General features: G+C 45.2%; 1 protein-coding gene and 1 long non-coding RNA gene across 3 annotated transcripts in view; one reads left to right on the forward strand and one right to left on the reverse strand.

Moving 5' to 3' along the window:
- The window catches only part of LOC123518692 (Krueppel-like factor 6), a 782284-nt gene that overhangs the window by 560524 nt on the left and 206760 nt on the right, over positions 1 to 15000 (reverse strand). The window lies entirely within an intron of this gene.
- The window catches only part of LOC123518693, a 581767-nt gene that overhangs the window by 489076 nt on the left and 77691 nt on the right, over positions 1 to 15000 (forward strand). For both annotated transcript variants that reach the window (XR_006678868.1, XR_006678869.1), the window contains one exon: positions 5276 to 5352. This is a non-coding gene — a long non-coding RNA (uncharacterized LOC123518693). The remainder of the gene's footprint in view (positions 1 to 5275; positions 5353 to 15000) is intronic.

Here is a 15000-nt window from a genome sequence, read left to right on the forward strand (position 1 = left end):
TACATGAAATTTATTATTATTTTTATTGTTATTATTATGTTAATCAATATTTTAACTGCAATTATTGTTTCTTTATTATCATTGTTTTAATCATTATTATATTTATTAATATTATTATTATTACTATTATTATTGTTATCATCATCATCATCATCATTATTACTAATAATATTCTCATTATTATGTGTCTTTGTATTAGTAATGTTGTTATCAGTAGCAGCGGTACTTGTATTGCTATTGTTCTTATTGCTGTTGCTATTACTACTATTATCAATGTTATTATTACTCTTATTACTATTATCATTATTATTATTATTATTATTATTATTATTATTATTATTATTATTATTATTATTATTATTATTATTATTATTATTATTATTATTATTATTATTATTATTATTATTATTATTATTATTATTATTATTATTATTATTATTATTATTATTATTATTATTATTATTATTATTATTATTATTATTATTATTATTATTATTATTATTATTATTATTATTATTATTATTATTATTATTATTATTGTTGTTGTTGTTATTATTATTATCATTATTATTGTTATTGTTATTATTATTATCATTATTATTATTATTATTATTATTATTATTATTATTATTATTGTTATTATTATTGTTATTATTATTATCATTATTATTTTATTACTATCATTATTATTATTATTAGTAGTAGTAGTAGTAGTAGTAGTAGTAGTAGTAGTAGTAGTATCATTATTACTATTATTATTATTACTATCATTTTTATTTATTTTTCCTGATAATCATCGACATTATTATTGTTGTTATATTTGTTATTTGTATTTATTATTATCATTATCGATACTATCACTATCATCATCATCCTCATCATGATCATCATCATCATCATCATCATCATCATCATCATAGCTGAATATACCCCCAGCGGGTCACATGCGCCGCCCGGGACACATGGGTGGAGTAGCACGCGCCAAGGTGGTAATGGCGGGCCCTGCAGCGGAAGCCAGGCATTAAGTGGCAGTTTTCTCGTAATGAAGACCTAAGCACAAGGAGGCAAGTTTACCTCCTTCTTTCTTCTTGCCGTCCTCTTCCTTTCGTCGTCTTTTTTTATCTCTCTCCTTCATCTCCCCTGCGCCTCATCTTCCTGTTACTCTTTTACATGATTTATTTTAAACATTTTTTCTTTTTCTTTTTCTTCTTTTTACTTGAAATTTCCCTTTTTCCTTTATTTATTTGCGTATAATTTTCTTACCTTTCATTTTCTTCTAATCTTCCTTCCATTCATTTTCATTATCTGCCTTTTTGGTTTTTCTGTCCCTATAAGCTTGTCGTGTGTCGAATGCCGTTCTTTTAGTGGATAGAGAAAGTAGTGGAAAAAAAAAGTATATATTTTGTAAGCTAGTGTACTGAAGCGAGGGAAAGAAAGACCACTGCAGAAGAACACAGATCAAGAGAGAAGGGATGCAAGATGAAAGAGAAACACGGTCTACGTAGCGAACCTTTTATGATCTGTATCTTGTTTTATCCTAATGTAAACAAACCCAAGACACGTAAACATTTGCTACTAGAGAAGGAAAATGCCATCTGAGAAATAAGGACACGAAGAGAAGCATCGTCAATTTTTCGACAGTGAGTAGAAGCCACGAGTACTAACACACACAATCCAAGGCCGGAAAACAAGAAGGAAGAGAGTAGAGCATTGAATCCCTAAGGTGATCCCAAGTCCCTTACTCCTCTGCGTGGGTTTCAAAGGGTCACGGAGGAGGACGAGGAGGATTCTATCGTCTTTGTTAGCCGAAAGAGAAAAAGAAGAAGAGGAGAAAGAAGAAGGGAGAAAGGATGCTTAGGAGGAGGACGCAAGGAGGACTAGGAGAGAAAGTAGGAAGAGGAGGAAGCACGTATATGTATTCTTTATAATGTAGGTTATGCTTGTGGGAAGAGAGATGAAATGAAAGTCGTAGATGTAGGAGAGAAGGAAGGGGAGACTAAAGAATCGGTTCAAGTAAAAGAATAGAAGATGGCGCTTATTAAGGTATGTGAATAGATGCAAAGGAGAGAGAGAGAGAGAGAGAGAGAGAGAGAGAGAGAGAGAGAGAATTAAATGTGTCTGAATGTAATATAAATGCGGGAAAGAAATCGTAAATATAAAACACTGAGCCACCTACACCAACAAAAAAAAAACATGAATAAAGAAAAATAACGTCAACTGGGCCACAGATAAGGGAGAAACAAAACACAAACATAAGGTAGACAAATCAGCGAGGGAGGAGACTGGTGGTGGGGTGGGGGTGTGGGAGGGCAATGGAACGTAAGCCAAGGAAGGCATGTATGCAAATCAGCGTTTATTAACCTGTATCCACCGGAACCTGACTAAAATACCACAGGTGAACACGTAATCAGGTGGTTAAGGAGCCGTGTGCGTCCGACCTGATATACGAGCAGGTAGGCTTACGAGGAGCAGGTGAGCAAATTAATTAGCGGAAAGTCAGGTTGATAGACAAGCTTCCAGGTAGACAAATGAACTCTAACAGAGACAGACGGTGGAACGCTGTGATTTGTGCATCGCCGAATGGGCAGACTCGGCCGTGAAAGCAGGTTCTTCTGGCTATGTGATAAAGATAGCTATTGCGATGGGCACGAGATAACAAGGGAGAGAGAGAGAGAGAGAGAGAGAGAGAGAGAGAGAGAGAGAGAGAGAGACTAGGGAAGAGAAATACTATAACAGACAAACACGAAGACAGACAGACAGGCAAATAGCGAGAGAGCCTTACAGACACAAAGACAAAGAGAGAAAAATAAACTGAGATCTTGCCAACACACGCGCGCGCGAAAAAAAAGACAGAAAGAGAAAGGAAAAAAAACGGTTGAGCGTGGCACTGTGTTTAGAAAATATATATAAAAATCATAAAACTAAGTTACCAGAGTGATAAAAATTAAATAAACTTTAACATTTGAGTAAAAGAAGACGTAGTGTGTCTGCATTAAAGTTTGTGTCTGGAGAGAGAAAAAAATGAAATAAAAATACTCGCTGTGAATTTTTGTACTGTACTGGCAAAAAAAAAAAAAAAGGAGAGAGGAGTATATAAAACACAAAAAAAAATAGTAAATAATTCCTAAAAGATTAAATATGGCCGCTGGAGGCTTAACCGTAGGGCAACAGGGAAAAATATAACAGGTAAGGTAAGGCCACTGGAGGGCAAGGATGGAGGGGTGAAGGAGGGCAGGGTATGGTAAGGTATGGTTAGGGAAGAGTTACGAGGGAAGGGAAGGGGAAACTGGAGGCCTATTACCCTTTTTTACGAGGACAGAGGCGGAGAGAGATGCAGAGGGGAGACTGCTCGGAAGAAGGGAGACCAGATACCTTAAGGGGAGCTAAGATGAGGGGAGGTAGGAAGGCTGGCGTCTGAGGGGAGATAAGGAGGTGACGCCTGATAGGAAATGGGGAGGTAAGCTGTAAAGGGGAAATGGATGAGTGAAATGTGATGGGGGATGAGTGAGGGAAGGGAGGAAAGACACCTCAGGGAGAGAGAAAGGCGCTGAGGGAAACGCGATCAGCAATGAATGACAAAAGAAAAATTGGAAAGTGATTTGTGACTTCTTTCTTCCCACGACATTGATTGGTCCAGCGTGCACGTGGCTGTCTACTGTGTGTGTGTGTGTGTGTGTGTGTGTGTGTGTGTGTGTGTGTAGTGTAAATATGTCTTATTAATTCACTTTTACCTTTACTTAACACACACACACACACACACACACACACACACACACACACACACACAAACACACAGTGATATAAAGGGCTCTGGTCTTCCACCTCCACTCTTTTAAAAGGGAGGTCAGGACGGCCACCCTGTTCTCCTTTATCAATTAATTCTTTCAGCGTACGGCCATATCCTCCCTCACCCATCCCTCACCTCCCATCCCTTCGACGGAAGAGAATGATGCTAGCGCCCATTTCTCGTCTGGCCCAAGCGTCCTTTCCTCGCCCCTCTTCCGCCTCCTTCATATTCATACACCTTCCTTCAAAATCATCTTCGCTCCTAAACTCTGCCAGCCGCTCCCCCTTCACCGTAACACCAAGGAACTGTTCCCATCGGACGCCAGTAACCTGGTAATAAGGAGGGCTCGCGGCTCTGCCCTCCCTCCCTCTCATCCGGTGTCGTCTTCTCTCTCTATCCTTTCCTCTCCCCTCCTCTTCCATCCTCTTCTCTATCTCTCTCCTCTCCTTTCCTTCCTTTCCCCTTCATTTCTACCATAACCGGTTCAGTCTCTCCCGTGCTCTCCGGCTCTCCCTTCCTCCCTTCTGATTGTCACACTAATAGACCTATAGAGGCGACGGCATCAGGCGGCGGCGGCCCGGCTGGCTGGTCCCCACCGTTGTTCGGGGCCTCACAAGCAACATCTGGAGTCTCGCTCTTGCAATATTCCCGACGCGGAGTGAGGGGATGAGGGGAGCTACGGTGGCGTCCCCATTGCCTCTCCTTCTCCCTCCATGCTTCTCCTCTCAGTTCCCGCGCTCCCTCCAAGTCCACTTCACTCGTTGACAGAGTCGGTCACCTAAACAGATATCAGATATTACGATAACAACAAAGAAGTTTCTCATACTATAAAAAATATAATGAATGGGTGTGCTAAAGTGAAGGGTGCATCCCTGTGTCTGGCTCTCCCTTCTGCCTCCCCTCAGCCAGGCCGCGGGATCCAAGGCTTGATTGGCAGCCAGCCACCTTCAATTTTCGCGGACTATTTGCGGGGATCCTTCTGTCAACGTCCGTCTTCTGCTTCACTGGCCAAGTTTTCTTTGTATATTTATTTATTTTCTTCCTCCGCAGGTTTCTTTGAAGAGCGAGCGAGCCATTCCACACGGGCCTTTCTCGCCTCCGTTGTCCGCCGCGTCGCCGCCCAGCTGCTGCCGGGCATTAGTACCTCGATGGGGGTCTGGGGCGCGAATTATCCCCCCGACCCAGCAGGGGCCCAGCAACACTCTTATAATGGAGCAGGTGCTTCTCTCTCTCTCTCTCTCTCTCTCTCTCTCTCTCTCTCTCTCTCTCTCTCTCTCTCTCTCTCTCTCTCTCTCTCTCTCTCTCTCTCTCTCTCTCTCTCTCTCTCTCTCTCTCTCTCTCTCTCTCTCTCTCTCTCTTTCTAATTAACTGGGGGTTGAAGGCACTCCACGCGTTGGGTTCGCCGGGACCAATCTGTGTATCTTTCTTTACCCTCGCTGTATGTAGCTAAAGTTTTTACATCAAATTTTCCTCTTCCTTCCTCTGCAGACGCCCAGCGCGCCTCCCTCCCCAGTGCCGAGACAACATGGGCGTCCTTCTCTACCTCTGGCGGCGGCTCTCTAGCGGTAAGTAGCTTAGTTTCGAGTAACTCCATGGAGCTTCTGCGCTTGATTGACGATTTCCTGAGGTACAGATATCATCTCGAGGGTCAAATGTTGTGTCGAGATGTGAGTACAGGTTGCGGCAGACGACTCTCTCTCTCTCTCTCTCTCTCTCTCTCTCTCTCTCTCTCTCTCTCTCTCTCTCTCTCTCTCTCTCTCTCTCTCTCTCTCTCTCTGTTCCTCCAAGCCTCTAAAGAAGAAGCTGCTGGAGTGGGAGTCTCTGAGGCCTCGTAACGTGTACTCTGACGAAGGGAGGGGAGCGTGAGAGGCGTGTGCTGCGAGCTAGTTGTCTGGTTGTAGTCTAAGGTCAGTGCAGGTTCTTGGCGATAGTGGAACCAACAGTCTAGTTTGCAGTAGTGGTACGATGTTTGGCGTAGTAACAGTTTACGTTGAAGCGACCTCTGTAAGTGCAGTGGTGCTCCTTTCGTTGTGGTAATAATGTGGTAGTTTTCTGACCTGAGTGAGTGAATGAACGAATCAGCAAAAAAAAAAAAAGAGAGAGAAATGGATAAATCTTCCATAAAGGACATATTTGACATGAGTTTTCCTTATTACATCTGAAACAAAAGGATGGAACGCGTAACCCATTGCTAATAAATGTTCGCTCGCGGCAGACAGCGGGCCCACGACTACCCAGGGCGCGGTGAGCAATATTCCCGCAATCCGTGCTCATCTAGTGCGCTTCCCTTCCCTGTGGTTTCATCAGCCTAATCCTGGCGTCTGGTTTTACGGTCAATCATAGTAAAACGCCCATTGGTTTAGCCCATTCCCGATATTACTCGCTCTACTGCATACTTGGGCCAACGCAGGAGCGCCTCTGATGGACGGCAGTGTGCTTGAAGATCCCGCACTTGCTCCCTCCTTGTATTACCGAGGCTTAATGCTTTTGTCAATACGGAAGCCCAATACCCAATATTTCTTCGCAGGGGGAAGCATGCGAAGGTAGAACCAGTGACCAAGGTTTCCTCTTATTCCTCCTATACCTTTCTTCCGTTCTTCTCTTTCTTCCTTCTCCTCTCTCTCCTCCGCCTTCTCTGTTTCCAGGGGCCGCAGCTCTGGGGATGTTGTGGCGGCGCTAGGGATGTTTTCGATCCGTGTTGGTGGCTGCGTTTCGTGAGACCTTAGGAGAAATTGGGGGAGGGAGATGAAGCGTCCAGAACCTAGCGGCCGGGGAAGCTGCCTGATGAAGACGGATTGGTGGAACGATTCAAAAGTTACACGGAAAATATCGGCGGAGGCCCTGCTGGAGGTGAGAGAAGGGGTGAAAAGCGGAGGAAGAGGAGGAAGACGAGGAGGAGGAAGGGAGGTGGTGGATGGAGAGAAGGAGTTGGGGGGGGTTATTGACAGCGGCTAGACTGCTTGGTATTCCAGCTGCGTGTCGGCGCCCTGAACCGAGCAATGGGAAAGTCCGCAATTCTGCCGAAATGCGCATGGCCAGGAGGGGGCCGAGACGGAGGTAAGCCGCTAACAGACCGCGCCGCCAGCCACACGCTCCGGAAAAGGGGAAAGGGAAATGGAAAAGAGCAAGAGTTACAACTGAAAAAGGAGAACATTAGGTGATAGAGGAGAGAGAGAGAGAGAGAGAGAGAGAGAGAGAGAGAGAGAGAGAGAGAGAGAGAGAGAATTGGGGATAGGGGGCACGCAAGAAATGGGAAGGAGAAATGAGTGAGGTCTATAGTTAGAAATGGGATAGGGAGGATCGGGTGATAGGGCGAGGAAAGAGAAAAGTGATCAGGGAGGTGAGCGGAATGGAAGAGGAAGATCCAGGGCTATACACCAAGATGGGGAAGGCGAGGCTGGAGGTTGTAGAAAAGAGAGAAAAAAAAAGAATAAAAAAGCTAAAAGATTCTGCGATAAAAGACCATATAAAAACATTATTATTAAACAGAAGAAAGCAATGGACGATGACGAAAAGTGATACGGAATTAAGTGAGTGATAGATAAGGAAAAAAAAAATTAACGAAAAAAGAACCATGTGAACGAGGTAATCGCGACACAGATCCCACTGCCCAATGACGCATGGGCAGGACAATGGAGGAGGTGGTAATACATACAAAGAAAACAGGACACCTTTTATCACCGTTGAATCAGTCACTTGCTACCTCACCCCAAGCACGACCTCCTGTCACTGCCATTGTTCCTCTCAGCGCCACCGTCATCGCCATCGTCATCGCCATCACCTCTCTTCTCCTGGCCGTCACTCCCTCCTTCAGAATATATCTCCAAAAACCAAACCATTAGCCGCGCAGACGTGAGTAACGAGGTAAATTTATATTCAGGAATGGTGACGAAGAAAATCTGAAAGCATGTAATATCAAGCATTTTGATTCTGCCTGTGTAGTGGAGCGCTCTTTGCGAACCTTCCGATGCTCAAAAATACACCACGTCACGAACCAAAAACTGAAATAAATGATCTGGAAATTCACTTTGTTCTTAGACACGTACATCACACACCAATGAAAACGTGAGAATTCTGACAGCAAGGTGGCCACAGTCTTCATTTTTTTTTTTTCTCCTTTTTTAACATCGGCCTTGACTGGAGGCCGGAAGATGGCGAGGGCAGCGCCTCACGCTCTCATTAGTCCCCCGCCTCGCTGCTGCCTCTGATACCGCCCGCCACGTCATTACAGGAGGCTTTGCTGCACCGCGAGGGGACGGGAAGGGAAGCTAAAAAAGGACAGCGACAAGAGAAAGAGAGAGAGAGAGAGAAGTGTAGTGTGAGAGAAGGAAGGAGAAGGTGAAAACCACACTAGAAGGAAAAATGGGTTAGCTGTGCAAGGGATGGAACGTGGTGGTAGTGTGGGTGAATAAGATGAAGAAAAGAGGAGGAAGAAAGATGGAAATTATGCTTCAAGGAAAAGGAAAACGAGATGAGAATGTCGCTCAACAGATGAAACCAGATAACGAAATTGAGAGAGAGAGAGAGAGAGAGAGAGAGAGAGAGAGAGAGAGAGAGAGAGTTATTTTTCTTCACTCCAGGGGATCGTGTGAGTGTAATGCGTTGAGATAACCTGGACTGACCCCCTGCTTGACGCTCGCCGTAATGGTTTCCCTACACAGCCTCCCTTACTTTTTTTTTTTTTCCAGCCTTCCTTCATTAACCCTTTCAGTACTAGGAAACATTTTTACTTTAATATTTGTGTACGATTAGACCATTTTATTGACACCAGGTACGGTCTATGGAGGTCAGAAGATTAATGGCAACAGTCTTCACTGTTTAAATCCCCCACATGAGTTTCTGAAGCTGTGTAAAATCACCAAATAGCAAGCAGAATGAATATGGAAACGCGTCATGGTACTGAAGAGGTTAATGTTCCCGATATTACACTCACACAAACCCACACACAGACACACACACACACACACACACACACACACACACACACACACACACACACACACACACACACACACACACACACACACACACACACACACACACACACACACACACACACACACACACACACACACACACACCGAAGATCGGTCTATGAGCTCTGAGCTCGCTCCGTAATGGGAAAGACTGGCTGGGTGACCAGCAGGCGACCGAGGTGAATTACACACACACACACACACACACACACACACACACACACACACACACACACACACACACACACACACACACACACACACACACACACACACACACACACACACACACACACACACACACACACACACACACACACACACACACACACACACACACACACACACACACACACACACACACACACATACATATTATTCACATCATTATCCCTTGCTTCTCCCAGCCGCTACTACCACCACAGTAATCATCGTCACTACTGCCACCACCGCCGCGACCGTCCATACCCGTCGTCACCACCAGCACATCACCAATCACCTGCCCACCCACAACAAGGCGGCCCAATCAAGCAGCTCCTCACCATTCAGACTCAACACGTCCGCGCCGAGCACCCAGACGCTCCACAGACGCGCCATAATTAACGCCAGCGAAAATCTCAGCTCTTTACTTTTTATTTCGCCCTTTTTTGGTCGATTATTTTCACCCTCCTGCCATCCATTTCTCCATCCCTCCCACACCTAACACCCTCAGTGCCCTCAGGTCTTTTCATGGGTCATTTAATTCGCGCGTACCGTGTGTTTGTGCTGCGGCCGCACGCGAATTTGTCGAACAAGAAGTAATTTCGTACATAATTGTCCCATTTTTTTGCTAAACTCCCACTAAAATATTTGGGGGAGGTGGAGCAGCTGCTGGACAGAGGAGGGGGAGAGGCGCTGCACCTCCCGTTATGGAGTTACCCAACAAAAGTTTTCCATTCCACAGACAAGTTAGGATTGAAAGGCCGTAACTCGGGGCGGCCGGGGCAGGACGCGTGCTCGGGGGTGTTGGGCCCGACCGGGATGTGTTTATAGATCCACTAGTGCATTAACGCATTTACATTGTGCATTGTATCGGATGTATGCTCTCTAGTCCTCGATACTTTCAAATATTCATAGCTACTGCTGCTGTACGTTTGTCAATGTCCGGAGTGAAAGTGAGTGCAACGTTTTGTCAATGAAGAAGCTCATGAAACACAACACCTCTCTCACATATATCAGTGGCCTGACGTGCATTATCTGACCGCTGTTGTTCCTCCGTTTCGTTCTACTCGTCCAGTGCGTGAAGAAATACACCCCCCAGACCTCCACCAACAGACTCAGTGTTAGCGTAGTCTTCTTACATTATTAATTCAGACAGCACGAGAATTATTAGCCTGTGTTCTCGTCCCGCCACAAGCAAGATCCTTCACCTCGCACTATCACGCCACTACCACAGCCAACAAAAGCAACAATACCAGTAACAAACACAATACTGACATCACAGCCACCACCACTACTACCACCACCAACACCATTCCGTCATCTCATTACCACCACCACATTGTACCTGAGTCAAGTTGATGTAGGCCCGAGCACCTAACTTTGGGCCAACGGGAAGCCTAAGCAGAGGTGCGCAGAAACCTGTGTAGGAACTTGACAAAGGAACGAAGCTTGCATGTGGAATCAGTTAACTAGGAAACTGGAAGTCCAATCAAACTTACGTCTTTCTTGAGCACAGTGTATCGCGAGAGAGAGAGAGAGAGAGAGAGAGAGAGAGAGAGAGAGAGAGAGAGAGTTCCTTTATTATGCAACACGCTGTACACGCAAATGTTTCCGCTTATGCCTTGTTTGTTGGTAAATAATTATCAGTGTGTCTTCTTGTCTTTGTGTGTTTGTTTGCCCCTCTACTGCTGTTTGTTCGCCGGCAGCTGTATGTGGATGCCATCATGGGAGGCAAGCAGACAGATGAGAGAGAGAGAGAGAGAGAGAGAGAGAGAGAGAGTGTGTGTGTGTGTGTGTGTGTGTGTGTGTGTGTGTGTGTGTGTGTGTGTGTGTGTGTGTGTGTGTGTTTGAAACATAACGTGCTAGGCTACAGAGTGTTTGATGTGTTCATGTGGGAACAACTTTATAATTCATGGTGGTGAAAGTACCATCCCTGAGACCCGACAGTGACTGAAAGGGTTTGTGTAGTTGATGGGAGTGAGGGTGTTTCTTGCATGCGAGAGAGAGAGAGAGAGAGAGAGAGAGAGAGAGAGAGAGAGAGAGAGAGATGATAATTAACAGAACGGTATGTAAAATAAACAAGAAAAGTCACAGAGCAGGTCATCTGTGAGGGCAGTGGAGCAGGGATCAGTGAGGTTCAGTGACGCACAGTTAGGGATGACTAAGGTAATTCCTGGATGATGCTCATGCAGTGTTAGGATTTAATTATCGCACCTAAGGTTTATTCCATGCCAGCAAAACCCTGCCGTTTAAGAGCCAGAAGAGGAGGAAAGAGAGAAGGAAGAGTGTGAAGTAGCGGGTCTTAAGAGGCCTTGAAGTAAGTGACCCAGAAGTAAGGGGCAGATGATGTGAAGGAGGGAGAGGAAATGGGAGGGCGAAAGAGGAAGGTGAGTCAAAAGGTAGGAAAAGTCTTATTATGTTTCCTTAGCACGTCGGCAGAATGGGATGGAAGATCGTGCGTTTTGCAGATGTTGCGTCTAGAAGGTCGCACGAGATGAGGGAACCAAATTATAGGACTCGCCCGACGCAGGATGTCGCTTCTGACGCAGTGACTCGCGGGGTGCAGAGCCTCAGCATGGTGCGCGTTGTGCGTGGTGGAGATCGATAAACGCTGATGTGGCTGTGGTACTTACGCTTGATGTATCTGTAGGAAATACTCTACTGAAGATAATGGTGACTGACTGGAAATGTTCGATATGACAATGCGCTCAAATTTTAATCATCCTTTACCAAACCGACCATCGACAGCATGCATTATCACTTGTATAAATAAGTTTTCTAAAGTGTACACAATACAATTACTTTGAGTCAAGAGAAACCTACAATAAAAGTAGTAATCGTAGCACTAGTAATGGGCTGTGTGAAAAGTCATCGTTGTTATTATGGCAAGAGATGACTACTAGTGGTGGTGATAGTATTGGCGGCGACGGCGGCTGCGACCTCCGGGGCGACGCGGACTAATGAAGGGCCGGAACTGCAGTGTTGGAACGATGGGCTCCACTGGATGCCCACCGACTGACTCCCTTCATTTCCCGGCACTCCCTTCCCTTACTCGGTAGTCCTCTCTTTGTCTTTAACCTCGCTTCCGTTCTCGCCTGTTTCCAGCGCTGATATTACGGCTACTTTATTCGAAATTCCTCTCTCTCTCTCTCTCTCTCTCTCTCTCTCTCTCTCTCTCTCTCTCTCTCTCTCTCTCTCTCTCTCTCTCTCTCTCTCTCTCTCTCTCTCTCTCTCTCTCTCTCTCTCTCTCTACGGGAAAGGTCTTCAAACATTCACCCTTCGCACATGATAATACTTTGTCTCCCTGCTATCACAGAGGTCATTACGTTTAGTATCGAGATTTCTCATTTATATGTTTGCTGTGTCAGTACTAGATCATTATCACGGTCTCATTATGAGTGTCCCCGTAGCGTTACAGTCTCATTGGCACAGCGCTGCTAGAGGGGCCACATAAGGGCTGGCCTGTTCTCCCCCTCTGCTTTCACCTCCTGCGTCGATCTCCACACGACCCTCACTCAACCACTCACATGCTGCACAACAAAGCTTCTGTTTCTGATTTTTTAAATGAGTTATGTCTTCAACACTCCGTTTGTGGAATGCCATTCTTTGTTGGCTGTGTGTGGTAACGGAGATCGGACGTGCTTCCTATAGCAATCAGTCCAGATCCAAACATAAATATCGACACTGCGTTCCTGAAACAGCGCCGTGCTTTGTGTAATGGACTGAGATATACGTGGGCTGTGTGTCTTTGGAAGAGATAGCAAGATAGAAGCTGACGCATGGTGAGGCAGGTATCAAAGATAGTAAAGACGAAAGTAAAAGATATTTCACTAAAGGCAGTGAAACAAGTGATAGGAGTAAATTGTAGGACAGGAAGGATGACAAGTAATGAAATAAAAGCACGAGAGGCAAGCTTAAGGGTTTCTCGCCGAGGAAATACTGTCATTCACTTACGAGCACGCAGACAAATAGACGGAAATCTCCGTCACAAAGGGCCGCGGAAAGCTTGAGGCCTGGAAAGCAAGAGATGCGGACACTGCTCTCAAGCGAGCATCTATTGTGTTTGTATTCAAGTCTGGAAAAGCAGGGTTTCCTCGGAGGCTCGCTGGCTACCTCGATAGTAATGCAGTAAAGCGAGTTTACAATTGTGTATTGTGAAGTCTTGCACGCGCGCCTGATACTATATGTCTATGTATTATATATATATATATATATATATATATATATATATATATATATATATATATATATATATATATATATATATATATGTGTGTGTGTGTGTGTGTGTGTGTGTGTGTGTGTGTGTGTGTGTGTGTGTGTGTGTGTGTGTGTGTGTGTGTGTGTGTGTGTGTGTGTGTGCGCACACACACACACACACACACACACAGCGTACATGAAGCACCACTCTCATGTCTGTGGATGGAGCCGAATTGAATTGTGCTTAGAACCATTATGCTAATATATGCATCTATTCAACAATATTTGCACGTATATACAAACCTGCCTGAGGAATTATGTGCAGATGTGTACGTATGTGAGCGTACACATGTACGCATTGTGAATATATGTGCATAAGGGATGTGGGTGAGGGTGGGCGGCAGGCGGCGGGCGGCGGCACGGGATGAAGTGCACTCGTACATCTCTCTTGACAGTACAGTTTAGATTAATTGGCTCAGACACTGCTGACCTGCAGGGACCACCGTCTCCCGTCCCGTGTGTTCATCACTTCCTTGAGCCTCCGAGAGGGATGGCTGCATCCTGACGCCGCACAGGGGACAAGAATTAATCCGTATTAACTGCTAGCGTGGGTTCGTCATCTCCCTTCCCTCCGGTCCGTGCATCAATCTGCTGTGGTGGTACGAGTTGACTGGAATGCCCGACGTACGATAAGATCCCATTTTATCTTAGTTTCTCTTTTTACAGACTCTTGTGCCGGCCGGTCACGCACGCTGATGTAAACAGGACCGCCGATGACGGCAAAAACGTCACTCGGTTTCCTGTTTCGGTAACGTGATTTCATTTAGGCTGACGAGACTCTTTGTTGGAGGTGGGCAGTCTCTCTCTCTCTCTCTCTCTCTCTCTCTCTCTCTCTCTCTCTCTCTCTCTCTCTCTCCGGTTTTATCTTCATGCCCTATGTATATAAACTATTTCAAACTAGGTAGTCTGATTTTTTTTCGAAATAATCCGGACTTTATTTGGAATACGTAGCAGCAACAGTAGTAATAGTACCAGTAGTAATAGTAGCAGTAGTAGTAGTAGTAGTAGTAGTAGTAGTAGTAGTAGTAGTAGTAGTAGTAGTAGTAGTAGTAGTCGGTCTAGGATATTTGTCTTCGTAAATAGCATTATTGTACTTGAGATCTTTACACGATTATTACTCACTGTCCTCTCCCTGTTTCCTCATTATCCAGGGCACCGCGTGTTGTGCAGCCTCGCTCCCATCATCCGTCTCCATCTCCTCTCGCGACCTCCTTTGCAGTACCAACATCGCCTCTGCTCCCGTTGTCTTCACCTTTCTCTCATTCCTTCCTTTCTTTCTCCACACACATACCATCTCCCCTCCTCCTCTCCGCTTCCCTTTGTCCCATCCTACAGTAATAAGGTGCAGAGGTACGGCACCGTTTACCGTCACCTTCTGCTCGTTACACAGAGAAGGAATTTGCATGTTGCTTAGGATTTAGTGATGTTGTAACACTAGGTTTCACTCCTCCTCCTCCTCCTCCTCCTCCTCCTCCTCCTCCTCCTCCTCCTCCTCCTCCTCCTCCTCCCCTCTTCCTCCTCCTCCTCCTCCTTTCTCTTTTTTTTCCATTATTTGTACTGCTACTTCTTCAAACACTTTCTTTTTGTGTGTTTGCGTTGTGTTGTCTTCCTTTATCTCTCTCTCTCTCTCTCTCTCTCTCTCTCTCTCTCTCTCTCTCTCTCTCTCTCTCTCTCTCTCTCTCTCTCTCTCTCTCTCTCTCTCTCTCTCTCTCTCTCTCTCTCTCTCTCTCTCTCTCTCTCTCTCTCTCTCTCTCACGTAGTTACCATATATTTGTT

This window comes from Portunus trituberculatus, chromosome 44 (assembly GCF_017591435.1).
Source record: "Portunus trituberculatus isolate SZX2019 chromosome 44, ASM1759143v1, whole genome shotgun sequence".
Taxonomy (NCBI): domain Eukaryota; kingdom Metazoa; phylum Arthropoda; class Malacostraca; order Decapoda; family Portunidae; genus Portunus; species Portunus trituberculatus.